This window comes from Capricornis sumatraensis, chromosome 1, assembly GCF_032405125.1.
Source record: "Capricornis sumatraensis isolate serow.1 chromosome 1, serow.2, whole genome shotgun sequence".
NCBI lineage: Eukaryota > Metazoa > Chordata > Mammalia > Artiodactyla > Bovidae > Capricornis > Capricornis sumatraensis.
Window position 1 is genome coordinate 181,546,815 of NC_091069.1, and position 15,679 is coordinate 181,562,493.

General features: G+C 39.8%; 1 protein-coding gene across 1 annotated transcript in view; it reads left to right on the forward strand.

The window, feature by feature from the left end:
* FGF12 (fibroblast growth factor 12) overlaps positions 1-15,679 on the forward strand; it is a 289,098-nt gene that overhangs the window by 144,743 nt on the left and 128,676 nt on the right. The window lies entirely within an intron of this gene.

A 15,679-nucleotide genomic window follows, 5' to 3' on the forward strand; every position in this document is an offset into this window, starting at 1 on the left:
TGCTAAGCTATGTCAAGGAAATAAATGTGTTATCTGCTCCATTAACTAAAATTTGTTTTTGGGAAAAAAAAAAAACCTCATTATATTTGCAAAGTAGAATTCACAAAACAAGCTGCCAAAACAGCTGTGCAGTTCTAAAAATAATAATAATGAACTAAGTATATAACCCCATAACACTCTCTTAAAAACTTACATTTAGCATTCTTTGATCTTTTACATTTTCATCTAGTTGACATGTTATGAAAAATATTTTTTGATTGCATGTTAAGATCATGGTTTTTCAAAAGAAGATCTTTTAGGGGAATGTAAATTTCAGAAGTGTCTCGTCAGCCATATCAGACATTGAGCTAAATTGTTTATGTAATTTAATATACATTTACCTGCCCACCACACATATATTCTTTCAGAGCTGGAAATAAAATCCACAACTAGAAGGGACCCCAGGAGACTCCTCAGTGCACTCCCCTAATTTAATAGATGTGGAAGCACAAGCCCAGAGAAGGGAAATTATTTACCACACACCATACAGCTTCCCTGGTAGCTCAGTCAGTAAAGAATCTGCCTGCAGTGCAGCGGACTCAGGTTAGATTCCTGGGTCAGGAAGATCCCCCTGGAGAAGGAAATGGCAGCCCACTTCAGTGTTCTTGCCTGGGAAATCCCATGGACAGAGGAGCCTAGAGGGCTACAGTCCGTGGTGTCACAAGAATCGGACACGACTTAGAGACTAAACCACGATACAGTGAGGCAGCGACAGACCTGCTGCTCTCCCATCTTTTCCTTTCATCTTCTGCTTTATTCTTTATGATGCAGTTGGGCCCTTACTAATTGATAAAGGGGAAAGCCCATTCAGGATCACTGGTTCAGATTAGGCTTTGCCATATCTGAATGTATCTAAGTTACATGCCTGGTGCCGAGGACTGTGGGCTCTGGAGCTAGGCTGGTTGGGTTTAATTATCAGCCCATCAGTTGCTGGCTGTGGATTTTATAATTCTGGACCTCAGTTTTTCTGATCTATAAAATGAGGAATATAATAATGGCTAGCTCATAGTGTTGATATGAGAACTAAATGAGGTAATCATATAAAACACTTAGATGACTGTCTAGCATGTGGTCATTCAATTAAAGTTGGCTATTAATGGCCTTACAGGATCTCCCTTAGACTCAGTTTTCTCAACTACAAAATGAGAGGCACATTTACCTCACAGAGTCCCTGCCAGGATTAATTTAAATTCTCTACAGGAATGTATATGATGCATAACAGAAATACATGGGAACTCATACATTAAACAAGCATGATTTAGAAGATGAAATCAAAATAGAATTTGATTTTTTTTTCACTGTCCTTTAAAAATGTATACACTGGGAAGATTTTTCTTTACATGTCTGGATCGCCTCTATCACTTTTCTTTAAGGTGTAGAACACTTATTCATTTAATAAATGTATACTGCCCAGCCCAGTATAATATAACCACTTCTTTATTCAAAGGTTATTTCTTCCCTACTCTTACCGTGAGTCAGGACCTAACTGGGCAATAAGTGCAGGAGGCTACCTAACTTTGCTCTCACCTCTGTTGCCCACACTGTAAACACCAACTGATCCCTGCAGGGCTCCTTGGAGAGTGGAAAAGGAGGTGCAGGACGGGAGGTAGAGAGTGCTTACTTAATTGGTGCTGCCACAGGAAAGTATTAGAAGGGTAACTCCTACTCTACTGTGATTATTAATGGGTTTTTAAGAGACTTCCCCTATTGGGCTCTGCAATTGCAGTACCCACAGGTCAGTGATTGTTTCTAATCTTTAAACCATCTCTCTCCGGTCAGCTCTTGATTTTCTAGTTTCTATTCTAGATAGACATTTTTGTGTTGGAGCAGCACCCTCCCATCCTGTCGTCTTAGATGAGAATTAGAATGACTCCAGGCTGGCTGTTTCTGCTATGTGGTCTACACCTGGTGTCTGAGGCACAGTTTTGTTTGCCTTGACCAACTTTGGAAATGCAGGTCAGCCAAAATATAACCCCGCAGCCAGCTCCTCTCCCTAGTTCTCTAGCTTTCCCGGGCTGGGATGTATTTTAATATTGGTTTTCTATATAATGGAAAGAAGATCAAGGTCTCTGAACGGTCCAGTTGAAGGTATTTTTCCAGGTCTAGGATGAAGAAAACTTTATCCCACCTTTAAACTTTCTGTACCTTCCTTAGGAAATTAGAGCAGTATAACCAGTTTTCACATTACGTAATTTTAAATTTCCATATTTTTTACCATTGTACTTTGGAATTCATATGTATCATATTCTGATTTTCTTAATTAAAATTTGTAGTTTTAAAAAATTCTGTTATCTAATGATGCCTGTTCCATCAATTTGTTAACAAATTCCTAATTTTTAGTTTTCTAAGAACTGCGTTGAATATAGTTCATAGATTAGCTGAAATGTTTATCACAGCATCAGACTGAAAACTGGTGTTATAGAGTTGGTTGGGGGAGAATTACAACAGCCAGATCCCCATTAAAAGGGTGGGCTCAGGCAGGCTTCACTGCTCTGAACACATGGGAGGAGGGAAGATGTGTAAAAACTCATGGAAACAGTACTAAGTACTGCAGCACAGTCAAAGCTTCTACCAGCAACATTCTTGGTGACTCAGTAAAAAGTTTTCCTCTCTTCAATGGAAAGAAGATTTTAGTTGCTCTCATCACAGACACACCCAAATGGTAACTATGTGAGGAGATGATATGTTAATTAGCTTGAATGTATTTTGGCCATTTTGGCCACTTGCTGCAAAGAGCCGACTCACTGGAAAAGACCCTGATGCTGGGAAAGAGCGAAGGCAGGAGGAAAAGGGGATGACAGAGGATGAGATGGTTGGATGGCATCACTGACTCAATGGACATGAGTTTGAGCAAACTCCGTAAGATGGTGAAGGACAGAGAAACATGGTGTGCTGCAGTCCATGGAGTTGCAAAGAGTCGGACACGACTTGGCGACTGAACAAGAAATAATCATTTGGGCTCCCCAGGTGGCTCAGTGGTAAAGAATCCTCTGGGCAAGCATGAGACACGGTTTCAATCTCTGGTCAGGAAGATCCCCTGGAGAAGGAAATAGCAACCCACTCTAGCATTCTTGCCTGAGAAGTCCCATGAACAGAGGAGTGTAGTGAGCTACAGTCCATCGAGTTGCAAAAGAGCTGGACACGACTTAGCAACTATACAACAACAGTGATCATTTTACAGTGTATATGTATATCAGTTGTATTCCTTAATTCTTATTTTCAAAAAAGCATGAAATGAAGACCCTAAAGGACATTGGCCAAATAGGTGCCCCCACTACAGTCCAGACATTCTTTGCTTTGGGAAACCATCTTTATCTTCTGTTCATTTTGTAGTCACAGTTACTCCTGTGGATGGAGGTTTCTACAGAGTGCTTTCTCATGGAGCCAATTAAAAGTTGTAGGTGGTTTATGACTACCCCTCAGATTTGACTTGCTCTATCAGTTTGCATGGGCACAGAAGGGCCAAGAGGAGCTACTCCACATTCAAGGTCAGGAGGGGTGCCCCTGAGGAGATACCCCTCATCCAAGGTAAGGAGCCGCGGCTGCGCTTTGCTGGAGCAGCCGTGAAGAGATACCCCATGTGCAAGGTAAGAGAATCCCAAGTAAGATGGTAGGTGTTGCGAGAGGGCATCAGAAGGCAGACACACTGAAACCATACTCACAGAAAACTAGCTAATCTGATCACACGGACCATAGCCTTGTCTAACTCAATGAAACTAAGCCATGACGTGTGGGGCCACCCTGGACGGGCGGATCATGGTGGAGAGGTCTAACAGAATGTGGTCCACTGAAGGAGGAAATGGCAAACCACTTCAGTATTCTTGCCTTGAGAACCCCATGAACAGTATGAAAAGTCAAACTGATAGGATACTGAAAGAGGAACTCCCCGGGTAGGTAGGTGCCCAATATGCTACTGGAGATCAGTGGAGAAATAACTCCAGAAAGAATGAAGGGATGGAGCCAAAGCAAAAGCAATACCCAGTTGTGGATATGACTGGTGATGGAAGCAAGGTCTGATGCTGTTAAGAGCAATATTGCATAGGATCCTGGAATGTCAGGTCCATGAATCAAGGCAAATTGGAAGTGGTCAAACAGGCGATGGCAAGAGTGAATGTCAACATTCTAGGAATCAGCAAACTAAAATGGACTGGAATGGGTAAATTTAACTCAGATGACCATTATATCTACTACCGTGGGCAGGAATCCCTTAGAAGAAATGGAGTAGCCATCATGGTCAACAAAAGAGTCCAAAATGCATTACTTGGATGCAATCTCAAAAATAACAGAAGGATCTCTGTTTGTTTCCAAGGCAAATCATTCAATATCACAGTAATCCAAGCCTATGCCCCAACCAGTAATGCTGAAGAAGCTGAAGTTGAATGCTTCTATGAAGACCTATAAGACCTTCTAGAACTAACACCCCAAAAAGATGTCCTTTTCATTATAGGGGACTGGAATGCAAAAGTAGGAAGTCAAGAAACACCTGGAGTAACAGGCAAATTTGGCCTTGGAGTATGGAATGAAGCAGGGCAAAGGCTGATAGAGTTTTGCCAAGAGAAGACACTGGTCATAGCAAACATCCTGTTCCAACAACACAAGAGAAAACTCCACACGTGGACATCACCAGATGGTCAACACCTAAATCAGATTGATTATATTCTTTGCAGCCAAAGATGGAGAAGCTCTATACAGTCAGCAAAAACAAGCCCAGGAGCTGACTATGGCTCAGATAATGAACTCCTTATTGCCAAATTCAGACTTAAACTGAAGAAAGTAGGGAAAATCACTAGACCATTCAGGTATGACCTAAATCAAATCCCTTATGATTATACAGTGGAAGTGAGAAATAGATTTAAGGGATTATATCTGATAGACAGAGTGCCTGATGAACTATGGACAGAGGTTCGAGACATTGTACAGGAGACAGGGATCAAGACCATCCCCATGGAAAAGAAATGCAAAAAAGCAAAATGGCTGTCTGAGGAGGCCTTACAAAGAGCTGTGAAAAGAAGAGAAGCAGAAAGCAAAGGAGAAAAGGAAAGATATAAGCATCTGAATGCAGAGTTCCAAAGAATAGCAAGGAGAGATAAGAAAGCCTTCCTCAGTGATCAATGCAAAGAAATAGAGTGAAACAACAGAATGGGAAAGACTAGAGATCTCTTCAAGAAAATTAGAGATACCAGGGGAACATTTCACGCAGAGATGGGCTCAATAAAGGACAGAAATGGTATGGACCTAACAGAAGCAGAAGATATTAAGAAGAGGTGGCAAGAATACACAGAAGAACTGTACCAAAAATATCTTCATGACCCAGATAATCACAATGGTGTGATCACTCACCTAGAGCCAGACATCCTGGAATGTGAAGTCAAGTGGGCCTTAGAAAGCATCACTACGAACAAAACTAATGGAGGTGATGGAATTCCAGTTGAGCTATTTCAAATCCTGGAAGATGATGCTGTGAAAGTGCTGCACTCAATATGCCAGCAAATTTGGAAAACTCAGCAGTGGCCACAGGATTGGAAAAGGTCAGTGTTCATTCCAGTCCCAAAGAAAGGCAATGCCAAAGAATGCTCAAACTACTACACAATTTCACTCATTTCACATGCTGGTAAAGTAATGCTCAAAATTCTCTAAGCCAGGCTTCAGCAATTTGTGAACCGTGAACTTCCAGATGTTCAAGCTGGTTTTAGAAAATGCAGAGGAACCAGAGATCAAATTGCCAACATCCACTGGATCATGGAAAAGTAAAAGAGTTCCAGAAAAACATCTATTTCTGCTTCATTGACTATGCCAAAGCCTTTGTCTGTGTGGATCACAAGAAACTGTGGAAAATTCTGAAAGAGATGGGCGTGCCAGACCACCTGACCTGCCTCTTGAGAAACCTATATGCAGGTCAGGAAGCAACAGTTAGAACTGGACATGGAACAACAGACTGGTTCCAAATAGGAAAAGGAGTACGTCAAGGCTATGTATTGTTACCCTGCTTATTTAACTTATATACAGAGTACATCATGAGAAACGCTGGGCTGGAAGCACAAGCTGGAAGCAAGATAGCTGGGAGAAATATGAATAACCTCAGTTATGCAGGTGACACCACCCTTATGGCAGAAAGTGAAGAGGAGCTAAAAAGCCTCTTGATGAAAGTGAAAGAGGAGAGTGAAAAAGTTGGCTTAAAGCTCAACATTCAGAAAATGAAGATCATGGCATCTGGTCTCATCACTTCATGGGAAATAGATGGGAAAACACTGTAAACAGTGTCAGACTTTATTTTTCTGGGGCTCCAAAATCACTGCAGATGGTGAATGCAGCCATGCAATTAAAAGACGCGTACTCCTTGGAAGGAAAGTTATGACCAACCTAGATAGCATATTCAAAAGCAGAGACATTACTTTGCCGACTAAGGTCTGTCTAGTCAAGGCTATGGTTTTTCCAGTAGTCATGTATGTATTTGAGAGTTGGAATGTGAAGAAAGCTGAGCGCTGAGGAATTGATGCTTTTGAACTGTGGTGTTGGAGAAGACTCTTGAGAGTCCCTTGGACTGCAAGGAGATCCAACCAGTCCATTCTAAAGGAGATCAGTCCTGGGTGTTCATTGGAAGGACTGATGCTGAGGCTGAAACTCCAATACTTTGGCCACCTCATGCGAAGAGTTGACTCATTGGAAAAGACTCTGATGCTGGGAGGGATTGGGGGCAGGAGGAGAAGGGGACGACAGAGGATGAGATGGCTGGATGGCATCACCAACTCGATGGACGTGAGTTTGAGTGAACTCCTGGAGTTGGTGATGGACAGGGAGGCCTGGCGTGCTGCGATTCATAGGATCTCAGAGTGGGACAGGACTGAGTAACTGAACTGAACTAATCAGTTTGTGGCTTTTCTCTTCAGGGCCAGGTTTTTCTGTTAATTTGTTACATCTGAATTGACCTGAGGCAGTACTTTCACATAACAGCAGTATATTGCCTGATAGGAAAGTAATGTACTATTGTATTAATGGATCTAGAGCATTAAAGTAAGAACCAGTTTCCCAGGTGAATGTGAATTTGAGATGGCTCAGTCGTGTCTGACTCTTTGTGATCCCATGAACTGTAGCCTATTAGGTTCCTCAGTCCATGGACGTTTCCTGGCAAGAGTACTGGAGTGGGTTGCCATTTCCTTCTCCACAGTTTCCCATAGGACACTTTGGTTTTCTGTGAGTTTATGAGAAAAATATAAAAAAAAAAATTAAACCAAAACAAAATTTAATGGATCCACATTCTAAAATCTTTTCAGACTCCATTCAGAATGTTGTGATTTCCTCTGGGTGAAGTTTAAACCATCTTGTTACTTGGCACTAGATTTCTGGACTTTATCTGCATTGTTTTGTGCAGTTCATTTATTTTTCCCGCCCCTTTCCTCTAAGAGGTGTGCTATTGTCAAAGGAGGGAGACTTTCTGTGCTTATGTAAGGACCACATTTTCCAGTTACAACTGAGAATCAATTCTCCTGTCAGTGGGTACTTGGGTAGTTTTGAGGTTTTTGATTTTGAACACTACATGTATGAGCGTCTTTGTAATCCATTATTAATGAATTGCCTTTATAATTTATAAAAGTAAGTAACTGTTGTTGCCCCTAAGTAGGGGCTGGGTTTATATAGATTGGTTTGTTGTATACAAGAAATTCTTGGTATTAGAATTTCTATTAGTTTTGGATTCCAGAGAAACAGGGATTCCAATCCAGCCCAAAGGGTCACTGTAGGGGGACATTGTCAGCTAGGAAGTTGGTATGTGGACTTACCTGGAAAATATGACCAAGTCAGTTTCATGATCCATAACTTACAGTGATTTCCCAGAGAACAAAAAATAGCCTGGCATTCATATTTCTCCCTAATTTTGTCCCCAAAGTACATTTATAGCTGTTCTTCTCACCCTAAGCTTTACTTAATTTTTTTTAAAATGATATCTGACCCTATCTGACCATTGAGTCACCTCTCCTTTATTTTTCTATATTTTCCTGTATTGTTTCTATTACTCTTTCAAGATCCCATTCAGAAAACATAGCCTATAGAAATCTTTTCCAGTTCCTACAGGTAGATACAGTCCAACTTTCTCTTCTACATCTCTATCTCTATACAATAATGCCTACACCCTATAAAAGCTCTAGTGTCAGATACTAAACAAAGAAAGTAAGATACTAATTGTCTTTACAAAGTAGTACTCAGCTTCATTGCCATGGTATTCAACAGATTGATTTTTACTTTTTAAAGATGTATATTCTCATTAAGAATAGTCAAAGGAGTGTTCTCTGGGCCATTCAGTCTTCTTAAAAAAAAAAACAAACAAACTCATCTATAGATGGCCACATTGGAAAAAAGAATGTGAAGCTTTCCATGGTGACTAATGTGAAGGGTTTTGTTGCTATTTAGTTACTAAGTCACGACCGACTCTTTTGAAACCCCATTGGTTTGTAGCCCACCAGGCTCCTCTGTCCATGGGATTTCCCAGGCAAGAATACTGGAGTGGGTTGCCATTGCCTTCTCCAGGGGATCTTCCTGACCCAGGATTAGAATCTGAGTGTCCTGCACTGGCAGGTGCATTCTTTCCCACCGAGCCTCCAGGGACGCCCAGTATGCAGGGAACAGTTTATTTAGAAATTTTCTGTTTTAAGCAATTGTATTTCTTTAGGGTCACACTGTGTCCCTGATATATTCCTAATTGGAAGTTGGTCATGCCAATTTGAGCAAATGCTTATATTTGCTTAAAGTATTTACATCTTACTGGCCTCAACTTCAGAAAAGCCACACAATTAGATTACCAGCTGTTAGTGGAAGCCAGATATTTGTTGGTTTTTTCTTTTCCACCCTAAATGTGTGTGTCTCTCTCATCACAGACAGTTTTTAAACCCTGACTGTCTTAGCTGCCACATTTTTTTTTTTTTAATGGCCTGCTACCAGGTTAAGGACTTTCCAGTTTTTATTACTGAATAGCTTCTCTGAAGTTAGTTAACAACTACACTTTGAAAAATTGTGAAATATGTAAACAGTTGGCAAATATGAAGTATTTTATGAGTTTTGCCAGGTAATCTATTTTTGATATAGTTTACTGTATACATTTTGTTTACATATATAATTGTCACTGAATTCCTCACTCTGATATTTTGGTAAGGGTGCTTACTGGAATCATATGTTATTTCATGGAGGTTGTTGTATTGGGGAATTAGCACTCTGTTCTGTGTAGACAGGTAAAAATATATGGAGAAGATTTATCTGATAATTTCATTATCTCTGTGGATATAGGAAATTATTGATTTTATTTTCTACTATTTTTCTAGACTTACCTTCAAAAATAGAGAAGGATTTATATGATGTCACAAAAGGTAATTAGGATGTATTAACCTTGAGGCATCTATTTTAAGTTTCATATTTGTAACAATCTTCCTCAGCCTGTATAATTATCTGGCTAATGGTGATCAATCATTATGATGCTGATGACAGGCATTTTTCAATGTTTCCAGTTTTACTTTTTTATATCACTTATTTGACATCCTGAAGATTCAAATCCTTGAATCAAGCTGCCAAGCAAGAAGGGCATAGGCAGCAAGCAGACAAACCAATCTCACAACTTGCTGTCTCAAGGTTGTACTCAGAGATTGGAAACCTTCATCTATTATTTTTGCCAGCTTTTTTAAAGCAAAAGTTTTATAGAAGTGGAAGTGAATTTTTTAAAGTCTGACACCCTTACTGTCAGAAATACATTCATTCATTTAACATTTCCTGAGGACCGGCCGTTTGCCAAGTCTTGAGAAAGAATACTCACTGCCTTGGGAATGTTTGCCGTCTGGTCACAAATGTGGACCGAAAGCAACCAGTAATGAGAGGAGATGGGGCTTGACTGCAAGAGCTTAAATCTGAGCACAACATGAGCTATTGATGTAAGTAGAGTCCAGCATGCCAGACTCTCTGAGAGCCTCCAAATTCTTGTGATACAAACCACCTCTAGTCCACAGGAGGCCTCTAGGGTTTCATTCCTTTGTTTTCAGTCAGTATTTTGTGAAATTTAAAAGTATCAGTTGCTCAGTCATGTCTGGTTCTTTGCAACCACATGGACAGTAGTCTGCTATTTTCCACTGTTCATGGAATTCTCCAGGCAAGAATACTGGAGTGGGTAGCCATTCCCTTCTTGAGGGGATTTTCCAAACACAGGAATCAAACCCAGGTCTTCTGTTTTGCAGGCAAATTCTTTACCAATTGAGCCACCATGGAATCCCTTCTCACTCTTTTTCCAAGTATTCTGTGAAGTTTTCTTTTTACTATTTACATCGTTGTGTTCTGTTCATACCTGCCCGGTTCCAAAGGAGCTCTTTGACATCAGGAGTGGCAGTGTCTCTCAACTGTATCCACGTCTATAAACTTTGAGTGCCTAGTGCAAATGTTTGCATGGGTTTTTCCCATTAACTCATTTATATAACAGTGTGAGTGGTTTAGTACCTGTATTAAAAGAGGAGATTGATATTCATATAAAAAAAGAAAATCCCAAGAGATTCAGACAGAAATCCTCTGTGCTATGCACAAAAGTGATAAAACTAGCTTGCTTTTCAATCTGTGGAGAATATGGCCTTTTAAACTCTACCCACTTTTTTCCTACCCTGAATCCAATCTAAAGAAACCGATTCTTAAAATTTACTCACCAGTGTTTTCTGCTTATCTAAGAGTGTTTTGAGAAAGAGATGGTAATTGAGATAGATGCTATTTTTCTCCTAAAAAAAACTGGGTAGGAGTTTGTCTGTAAGGTAAGGTATGAAAGTGATGTCTTGTCAAGTTGAGCAAATCACAAGTCATAGGACATCAAATGAGGAAGGGACCATGCAGTTTTATCTTTGAATATTTTTGCAGTGGCTGTGGTCAGTTGGGCTCTTTGAGGCACTTCCAGTGATAAAGAAGAGTGTGCAGATCCTCTGACACACAGGGAAACATGAAGCAACCTGGGGCTTTATGACAAATACATATAAATATGGAGCCTCATCTGTATGTAATTTCTTCTTTATCCTGCTCAAGTAGGGAAAGATCACATAAGCCAGTGGCAAGTGTATCATACACACACACATACAGTCCCTTTTTCCATTGTTGAGGATTTATATCCAGTTGGTGGAGTGTTTTGTAATTTTCTTATAATTAAGTTCGACATTCTATGTCTGTAATCATGCAGCAATATTTCATAGATTACGCTGCAACATAGCAGTTGCACAGACTCAGATTATGGATATATATATAACCTCCCCACTACCCTTTTCTGTCTGAAGGGATACAAAGGTAGGGTTGAGAAAAATAGGCCCTTTGTGATGCTTAGCTGCCACAAAAAAAGCAACAACAGTCACTGAAAATTCCTGGGGTAAATTGTGTTTGTATGATTTTTTTTTTTCATTTTGGATTTGTCCCTTAGTAATTTTTTCATTTTCAGATAGCTCCAAGGAATTTGGGCCATTAACTTTTTAATGCAGCACTCTGATTTTCCTAGGACTTGCCAGCATTTTTATTACTCATTTCTAATAACATCACTGAAAGGAAAGTCAGTATTCTCTCTCCTGTCCATCCAGAAAACCCTAGAACAGGAGAAGAGGAATGAGTAGAGCCAGGTCAGAGAGTCTGGAATCTCAGAGGAGCAATTTTTAAAAGCCAGTTTAAGAGGTCTGAGTAAAGCACGTAGTGGTTTATACCCTGGAAAACTGACTCATTGGAGAATTCTTTCCACAGTCCCTTAGAACTGATGTCCCTGGCTTATGTGTCTCTTCCCTGGGACACACTGAAAGTCTTTCTGACTTCTGCGTTAAATTACTTTCATGTTCGTTTCTATAACATTCAAAACCTATTAAACGAGGGTGGATTGATGTAATTAAGAATGGGGATTGAGAAAGACTTCCCCAGAATAGCAATCTTTGTGTAGAGGGCAAAGTTAGGAGGGGATGAAATAGATGTTGTAGGTGCCATTGGCAGAGAGAGGGAAGACCGAGGATGATGAAAGGGAAAGCCAGGTCAGAGAGGTAGATGGGGAATGACAAGTTAGATTTTTATACGTTGAATTTTTAATATGAGTGGGATACTTCATTGGAAGTTTTAATTCAGCACCCCAGAGGCAAATCAGGTTTTTTCAGCCATGTTGTCATAACGTTCAAAAAATGAGTTGAGAATTAATCAACAATATATCTGGTTAACAAAGTGATTATAGCATTGAATGGGACTTTCCAGGTAACCAGGTGCTAAAGAATCCACCTGCCAAACAGGAGACATGAGTTTGATCCTGGGATGATCCCCTGGAGAAGAAAATGACAACCCACTCCAGTATTCTTGCCTGGAAAATCCCATGGACAGAGGAGCCTGGTGGGCTACAGTCCATAGGGTCACAAAGAGTTGGGCATGACTTAGCGCCTGAACAGCAGCATAGCATTGAAAACTGCAGGTATTGACATAGACCCAAGAAGTGTTTAATGAGTGAAGGATACAGAACACAAGATAAAAGAATTGGAAGAGAATTTGAATCTCTAAATTCAGTAGCAAATATCAGCAAATACATTGAAATGAAGAAAACTTTATAGTTTCAAGCAAGGGTCTCATACTTCCTTGGTATTCCAAAAGGATGCACAGATCTCCTACACATAAAGTGATCATCATGTTTTGTGCCCAAAGTTAATGACTTTTAGATGATACTTGGAGAGAAATTTGTGGCAATGTCTAATTGATTGATCATGGTCCAGTATTCTAAAGAACCATCTCCATGGCATGGAATGAGTCAGACTGCCAATAATCCAGCGGAGAAACTCAGAATGGAAAGAAAAAACCTATTCATCAATTCAATTTGAATTGAATTTGAGGTGTTTTAGTGGAATTTTACTGTCTTGTCAATACCAATTGTATCTACCTGTTATTCTTTCCATTAAATTAGTGGGTATTTTTTATTTGTTTTTTTAAAAATTTCATCATAGTATCATCCTATCTATAATATGGAAAAACATGCATATTAGATAAGTATTTGCTTATTTGTTGAATGAAACATATTTCTCATTTTATTTTATCTTTGCTGAAATTATGAAAGATATATAAAGTATAATACATGGGGATTCTCATGAGCATTTTGGAAATGACTATCTAGAATTAATTCATCAGCTCCTGTAATGCACTCACTTCATTTCTTTCCCAGTACCCTTCATGAGTACTGCTGTGGTTCAAAATAATTTAGATTTAGGGATTTTTTTTTCCCTTTTTTCCCCTTTTGCTCACTTTGTCAAATGACAGAAAGGGAAAACAGGAATTTTATTAAATGTTGACATAATTAGATAATGAGCAGAAAATTTCATGAAAAGTCTAGTTCTTTGCTCAAGAATTTATTTAACAGTTAACAACCTAGATGCAGGAAATTACGTGCCACATTACATGCAGCTCGAGGCTCCTTGGAAGGAAGAAAAATGCTTCCACCTTTCAGGAGCTGTGGAAATTGTTCCAAGACCAACAGGAAAAGCTTTATTTCTGTACAAAAAAGCTCTGTGGTCATCAGAGCAGAAGGGGCTTGAATTTTACATTGTGAAAGTTTTCTATGTAACACTGGGTTTTGACTCCATTGACCTTTAGAGATGGGAGGATGTGGACCACAGAGCTGGAATTGTAACCCCATGAAAGGTATTCTCTTTTAGTAATACTTCAGTGGTACCAATATTTAATGTTCTCCTAAATGAGTGAAACACCTGGACACTGACCTGAGAGAATGCTGTTTCTGTCATATAGGACTCAGTAACAATGTTCAAACTCATTGATTCATCCATTCAACTTATAGAAATTTATCTTAATAAAATAATTCCAAGTAAAAAAAAATAAAGCTATGTACCTGAAGATATTCTTTGCAGTATTAGCTGTACTAGCAAAAGATAAAAGCAGCCTAACTATCCAGTGGTAATGGTGGTGGTGTTCAGTTGCTCTGTCTTGTCCGACTCTTTGTGAGCCCGAGGATTATAGCACCCCAGGCTTCCCTGTCATTCACCATCTGCTCAAACCCATGTCCATCTAGTCGGTGATGCCATCCAACCATCTCATCCTCTGTCATCTCCTTCTCCTTCTGCCTTCAATCTTTCCTAACATCAGGATCTTTTTTTTTTTTTTTTCCCCCCAATGAGTCAGCTCTTCCCATCAGGTACCCAAAGTATTGGAGTTTCAGCATCAGTCCTTCCAATGAATATTCAAGACTGATTTCCTTTACAATTGACTGGTTTGATTTCCTTGCAGTCCAAGGGACTCTCAAGAGTCAATTCCAGCACCACAGTTCAAAAGCATCAGTTCTTCGGTGCTCAGCTTTCTTTCCAGTCCAACTCTCACATCCATTCATGACTACTAGAAAAACCATAGCTTTGACTATATGGACCTTTGTCACCAAAATTATGTCTCTTCTTTTTGATATGCTGTCTAGATTTCTCATAGCTTTTCTTCCAAGGAACAGGCATCTTTTAATTTCATGGCTGCAGTCACTATCTGCAGTGATTTTGGGGCCCAAGAAAATGAAGTCTGTTACTGTTTGCATTACTCCCCCATCTATATGCCATGACATGATGGGACTGGATGTCATGATCTTCATTTTTCAAATATTGCGTTTTAAGCCAGCTTTTTTACTCTCCTTTTACCTTCATCAAGAGATCTTTAGTTCCTCTTCACTTTCTGCCGTAAGGGTGGTGTCATCTGTGTATCTGACATTATTGATATTTCTCCCGGCCATCTTGATACCAGCTTGTGCTTCATCCAGCCCAGCATTTCGCATGATGTACTCTGCATATCAGTTAAATAAGCAGGGTGACAATATACAGCCTTGACATACTCCTTTCCCAATTTGGAACCAGTCTGTTGTTCCATGTTGGGTTCTAACTGTTGCTTCCTGACCTGCTTACAGGTTTCTCAGGAGGTAGGTAAGGTGGTCTGGTGTTCTCATAATTTTAAGATTGTTTCACAGTTTGTTGTGTTCCACAAAATCAAAGCCTTAGATGTAGTCAATGAAGCAGCAATAGACATTTTTCTGGAATTCTCTTGCTTTTTATGATCCAGCGGATGTTGGCAGTTTGATTTCTTGTTCCTCTGCCTTTTCTAAATCTACCTTGAACATCTGGAAGTTCTCAGTTCACTACTGTTGCAGCCTAGCTTGGAGGATTTTTAGCATTACCTGGCTTGCATGTAAAATTTGTGCAATTTTGTGGTAGTTTGAACGTTCTTTGGCATTGCCCTTCTTTGGGATTGGAATGAAAACTGACTTTTTCCAGTCCTGTGCCCACTGCTGAGTTTTCCAAATTTGCTGGCATATGGAGTGCAGCACTTTCACAGCATCATCTTTTTAGGATTTGAAATAACTCAACTGGAATTCTATCACCTCCACTAGCTTTGGTTGTAGTGATGCTTTCTAAGGCCCACTTGACTTCACACTCTAAGATGTCTCGCTCTAAGTGAGTGATCACACCACCCTGGTTATCTGGGTCATTAAGATCTTTTTTGTATAGTTTCTCTGTGTATTCTTGCCACCTCTTCTTAATCTCTTCCTCTTCTGTTAGGTCCATACAGTATCTGTCCTTTTTTGTGCCCATCTTTGTGTGAAGTGTTTCCTTGCTAGCTCTGATTTTGTTGACGAGATCTCTAATCTTTT